The following is a 6,966-nucleotide window of genomic DNA, read 5'->3' as shown; positions in this document are numbered from 1 at the left end:
CTTTTAAAAAATATTTCTGGCATCCAAAACATCCTATAGCAATAAGTTTCAGAACTTAGCACAGAGTAAAAAAAAAAAAAAAAAAAAATTCTGTGTCCCTTTAGTTAGTTCAAAAGCAACTGGCTGGACTTAATGACTGGGGGTGCTCTTGTGGGAACAGGCAGGAGAGCCTGGCTCTGTGTCCTCTTCATACACATCCCCTACTGCACGCATGGGTCCTCCCGCCTCCAGTGAGACACCACCACGGGCTCCTTTGCCTCCTCTCTGGCAGAGGAGAGGTTGGCAGTACTGTGTTTTGTGCTAATCTCGACACTGTCAGCACGTTTTACGTATCCTATGTTTTACAATCCTATGTGATCTAACCCGTTCACATATGTTTACACATGCTAGGAGACATTCACATAAAGCAGGCACTGATACGCTCAGCTCTACCATGATATGGTACCTATGGATATAGACTCAATAACCTGTCTGGCAAAAATGCGGGCATCTGGGACTCACGCGTTCCTACACATTTGATTGCTATCGATGAAACACATGGACCAAGCATAATTGGACTGGGCCCTACATGAATATTTGGTTTAAAAAAATGACTTTTTTTAGAATAAGTTTGAATTATCTTTGACTTCTGAGATTCAGAAATACATTCACAGGTAACATTTTCATATTTTTCTCTGAACCAACCAGAGCCAAAGCCTATTAAAAAAAAAAGACAAAAAAAAGAAAAAAAGTCTCTTGAAACCAAAACCAAAGCGAAAATGCATTAGATAGAATTCCCAATGACATCATGAGTCCCAGAAAAACTGAAATGCCAGAAATAATGTTAAAATGCAGATTACAGGAGGAAAAAAGCCAGAAAAATATGCAAGGTATACAGATAAAGAACTCTAGGTTGCAAATTATTGCATGCAGGGGCTCTTCGCACTGTTTGTAAAAGTATAGTGCCTAACATAATAGGACCTGGCCCTCAATTTAGCCACATATAAACAATAATAGATGCTTAACAGTGTCTTACAGATAACAGCTAACAGTGCTGATTAGTTTCCGTTTATTGCAGAGAGCAGCACTTGTGGGAAGAGGAGGCAGAAGCAGGAAGGCAAGAGGCAGACTCAAAAGCTATCAAGGCTACAGCAGTTACTCTTTCACCCACACAAACCCAGCACAGCATGGCTTGACAGATGACAAAAAGCTTCAAGCATGTTGGAGCTGTCATTTACATATATGCCCGAGAGCTGCATCTGGAGGGCTACTGCCATCCCAGCATAAGCAACAGTTGGGTATTCTGTCTACGCTGACAGAAGCATTTCAGAGGCAATTATCTTTCTTTCTACCGAGCAATCCCTTCAATGGTCAGAGCAGAGAGGTCTCCCCAGATATCCCTTGACGATTTGGATTCAAAGGATGGAAACAAAACCCCAATGCTCTCCTCTTGAGTAGTTTGCCTTCCTTTCATACGCTCTAGATATGCTCAGAAGGCTCGTAGCAATGAAATGACAACAAACAAAGCAGGTGAGTTTTCCCTCTTTTTCTTTTTGTTTTCCACATTCCTTCCACTTAACAGAAGTATTTTTTCTACTTAACAGAACTTGCTCCAAGGCAATAATTATTTCAATGGTGGTACTAAAAGGTTTTGTCCACCATCAGCTACGCAGCTGTCTATGATGTGTCTGTGGCATTACACCAGGGACATGGGAATATGTAACACAGTATATAGGGGAAAGACTATAAGCACATTTCAGTTGCTACACACTAAGGTTGGAGGTAAAGTGCATTATGTCAAACATCAAAACCAGCTATTCAGCTATTCTGATGGCACAAGAAAGCCTAGGATCGATGTACTGATATGCTGCAGTAAAAGACAGAAATTCAGAAGTACTGATATAAGAGTGATGACAAAGCCTTCCCCATGTCATTTCCTTTTCACAGAAAACACTATATGCTATCTTCAAAGCACTAGTATGAAATTTGCATACATTTTCATCGTTTGCACTACGTATTAGCAAATACAATGGTAGGACATGTATCAGTTCTTCTTTCAGCTTTGTCTGCATTTTAAATATAGCATCAGGTGAGAGCAGTAGAAAAGAAAAAGCCTGCAAAGCATTTAAGCTAGTCTAGAATCTCACATGAGAAACAGACAAGCAAAACAAAAGTCAACTGATACAAAAAAAATAGTCCTTTGCACCAGTAGCGCATTACTCTACTAAAAAAGAAGTTGCAGAAGCAGGTCCGAAGAAAATAATTTAAATATGTCGATTAAAATTCAACAGAACACTTCTTGTATACTAAAAAATATATTTATTTCATAGTAAAATGCCCATTGCCAGACCAAGGCATGATCTCTCATACAACAAGGCATTTTAGTCATGGATTCCAGAAAGACAAAAATTTTACTTAAAACACCTGAAAAGCTCTCATCTCCTTACATTTATTCTTAATTTGTATTTTTAATTTGTTCTAATTTCATATTATTCTGTGAAATGCACGATGGCAACAAAGTAAAGATTAAGAAACTGAAGGTTATTATCAAGAAATAGCAGAATCTACAATATTTTACACTGTTAACATACTCTTTCCTCTACAGAGGATACAGCCTACTGTGACCTCAAATACCAAAATGAAATCAAAACAAGACATACAAAAGAAAAAGAAGAAATATCATAAGTGGAAGCTAGAAGAAAATTCATTCCTTCTCCTGCCCATCAACACAAAATAAACTAGGCAGAAGAGCAGTCAAATTACTGAAATTGATGTCATATCAATTGGAAAATCAACTGAGCCCATACAATGAGCAGTAATTGCTCTCTACCAAAATCATGGGTCCAAGCTGTCTGTTTCCCATCTGCTCCTACGCAATTTAAGCAATTCTGAACTTTGTTCTCTGTTCCCAAATGCGTCATAGATTTATTAGCATGTCAGGGGCCAATTCTTAAGATTCTCCACTAAGGTAAGCTATTAGGAGTGAAATTTCTGTGTCTATAATTGCCAGGCCAGGAAAATTCAAGGAGGACAACCACACATGACCTTACTGAACCCACCATGAAAAATTCATAAGATAACACAACACACACCCCTACATCTAAATAAAGAAGTCATTCTGTTCTCTCCTTGCACTTGTATAAAGATATGTTTAGTACACAATGCAAACTACTATGAGGAGCTTACAAAAAACTTTAATTTGTGGTTGTTTTTTGCTAATACAATGCAACTCCATCATGCATCTTAACTCCTGCCAGATACGGACTGGAATCCTCCAGTAGCATATATGGGGTGGCTAAGTCTTTGAATGCTTTTCAGGAATGAAAGGGATGGAATCTTACTATAAACTACAAATAATTTTTGCATACGACAGTTCAGTCGTAAACAGGTCATCAAACATTCTAGTATTATCTCACAATTTTCTCACTGGATAAAAAGCTGATTATAATTAATTCCAAACATATTTAATCACTCGTAATTTTTGTTACCTTAACAGAATTTATACACTATTGAAAGATGCAGCTGTTCATGCTCCCACAGGAAAGACTAAAGTACAATGTTCTCATCCTTGAATTACACCCATGGCGATGGGATACCGTAAACGAAAACCAGGCTAAGATCCTATGTGACAGATGATGACATAAGCAAATTTGAGCTCCAAATGTCAGATCTTATGAAATATTCTCTAATATTTAATGACAATGTATTTTCCAGACCAACATACGTCTTAAGGTATGACTAATCCCTGCTTACATCACGTGTGATATCTCAAGTAACAGTATCTCGGGTTAATCTGCTTTGGTCAACAACTTGTACTGTGATATTAGAGAATTCATTTCACTTGTGTAGAATACTCATCTCTAACAAGGGTGGAATACTTACCTTTGCCAAGAACTTTGAAGTTCATACGGAAAGGCTTGCTATATATTTTTATATATATTCATACATATAAAAATGTTATTACAGAAAATCCATTTTATATTGTATTATAAACTACTTTTGCTACATCTAAAACTATATAGACTTTACTCTCTTTATAAATAATCTGCATTATTCTTCACCATAATGTCACTTCAGATCCTAACGGATTTTCATTTGGTGGAGCATTTTGGCACTGGCTCTATTGTTGCAATAAAAATATTGTTTTGACAATGATCAAAATGACTGTTGATGGCATAAATACAAAAACCATATACGTATAACCATATATCATCATAACTACCTATATAACACAATTAGTACTAAAATGTAATTAGTATAAAACATTTTTTCATTATTTAAAAACACTAATTCTTAGCCCTTGTGGCAAAATACTGAAGTTAATCAGTAAGTTTCTGTCCTCTGTGTAGCAGCAGAACTTATACCAACTGAAAGATAGAGAAATTTTCAGTTGCCCCTTATTTATCATAAGCACACCAAGTCCCACTGACTTTCTTGACCTATTGCTAAGCTGTAAGACCCGGGTATGCTCCTGAGTTTTTGATTCCAGGTGTGCACCTAAGGATGGTCTGGCTTAACACAGAGGGGCGTGCAGCAGAGGAACAAAACAGAGGGGTGTGTGCAGCAGCCCCTTGGAAGCCCCTGAGGGTGCGCAGATTGGAAAAAAAGCCATAGTAACTCTAGCCAGGTCTATAACCCAGATGATCAGGAGACTGGGATGACAGAGGCATGTTCTGCATAGTCTACATTCATCTCAAGGAAGAACACTTGTTCTACTGCCCATACATTAAAGATAACAATAAATTGGAATAACCAGAATTGTTGCCTCATGATGAAATACTGACATAGGCAAAATCCAGAACATGGATTTACTCTATTGGAATATTAAAATCACAAAGCACAAGACTAAGTAGGTAAAAGGGGAAATGAATACCCTATACAGAAAAAAACACAGCATTATTTCTAAAGAGTTACTAACAGTTCATCGTATTTAGAGACCTTACATGATTAGAAATCAACATTCACAACAAAATGGGGTAGAAATCCGTATCAGACTAACAAACTGGATTAGAGAATAGATCCTGGTGCCCTACAAAAAATATGAGGAAAGAGTAAAGGTGCCATCCAAGAGTACTTCATTCTAGTTTACAAAAGTTGAAGGTCTAGACATGGCCAGTTGAAAAAACATTTTTTTTCAAATGCCCATGACTTATACTTGAACATTTTCTAATACATTATGTGTGCTAACAGTTGAATAACGATGTGCACTCCTACAACTGAGACCTGTCTCTATAGGAAACCTGTCACTGGATAGGTCAATTAAAGCAGGAAAAAAAATCAAAGAACAAAGCCTAGATGAACAAGCAATCTGACCTCATGTATGAAGTTCCTAGCTAGACTTCAAATACACCTGGAGCCCTACAAACTGTGGCAGCACAACTTAAGATGGAACCCATGTGCGTCACAGCCTGCAAGAAAAAAGGTGACTCATCAATAATTTGCAAACCCGTATTTATTTCTAGCGGAGGAAAGATTAGGAAGCATGAAGAAGGTAGGCTTCACAGTAAGGATTTACCAGCTTTGAAGCCATCTGAATCTGCTAAAACAAATAAACAAACAAACAAACAAAAAAGGAAGATAGTACAGTATCAATTGCACCACTATATGCACTTCCACTAAAGAAATGTGATAAATACATGCAGAAGTAAGAAGGATGTTAAGATGAATTTAATAAAATACTTTTTCTTTCATCAGCAAATAACAAACTCCTCACAAAGTTAAAATTTTTTTCTCCAAACCACTGTTATTTTTAAATAGACTTTAGAAAATTGGGAAACACAAAGGACAACACTAATGTTGTTCCAAAATTTCAAAAGGGTAAATATCAATACGATGACATAATGAAATAGCAGGTGCAGGTTTTAGTCAATAAATCTAATACAGACATAGAAGTAATGAGAAGAAATATGATTTCACAGAATACATATTTTTGTAAGATTACAAGATAGTGGATAAAAGTAACTGCTGCCTCTAACAGTTTGCTGGAAATGTGTGATTTGATAATATCTGTCACTGAGGAAAACAGCATTGTTTAATAATAATAATACTGGACATACTAAGTCTACTACAAATAGGTTAAAGATCTCTAAACATACCTACAATATAGACTCATTACAGAAAATTGTTGCTAGTTCAATGCTGCTAATATTCATGAATACCCTAACAGAATAATATAACAAACTGGGTAACTTATAAAGTTTGCCATTATTTACTATTGCATCAATTTCTGGGCCATCTGCAACAACCAGAAAAAGCCAACTAATGTGAGCACAATCATGCAACGTGCGTTTTAATTGAAAAGCGAGACCATGCATCTCAGAAAGATGACATGATAGTTGCAGAGTGAGGGACTGTACTTGCCAAAGTTCTATCATCCTTGTCCACAGCACTGGTGCTACTCTGAAATACCGTGCCTGGTTTCAGCAGCCATGTATACATCAGAAGCAAGAGTCTGTTAAGCATAATACCCTTCTTCGTACTTGCAAGCAATGAACATTGCTTAAAAAACTGTTCTGAAGTGACTGTTACTTTGGCTCTATTTGCATCATATTTGAATTAACATCAGCTGTGAAAATGATGGGTGAGCAAGGGTAAATTCCAATTCTCTGTTTCATGGGATTTTAAATAGGCGATTCAGTAGGGGGTGGATATGAATTCACATGTATGGACAAAGAACCAGACTGTTGTACATGCTCGGTGTTCTTCCAAGGTCTACTGTTGCGAGGCAAAGGTTTCCTTGCTTAGTACAAGAATAATCAGGTTAAGTTTTCAGCCTTTGAGGAATGATTACTATTACAAACATTAAATCAGTTGTGTGCATTACACTGCTTTCTCAGAGCAATGTGTATCGACCGTGCTGTACACCAATATAAAGCAACACATTACGAGTCAAAGAGGATTTGAGCATCAAGTTTTTGGGGTTTTGCACCACAACTTAAAAGACAAGTACTCCTGACGGGCTGCGACGCGCGGCCCAGGCGTGCAGCG

The sequence above is a fragment of the Pygoscelis adeliae genome, unplaced genomic scaffold, assembly GCF_000699105.1.
Source record: "Pygoscelis adeliae isolate BGI_AS28 unplaced genomic scaffold, ASM69910v1 Scaffold171, whole genome shotgun sequence".
In the NCBI taxonomy this organism is placed as follows: Eukaryota; Metazoa; Chordata; class Aves; order Sphenisciformes; family Spheniscidae; genus Pygoscelis; species Pygoscelis adeliae.
This window is presented reverse-complemented; position numbering follows the sequence as displayed.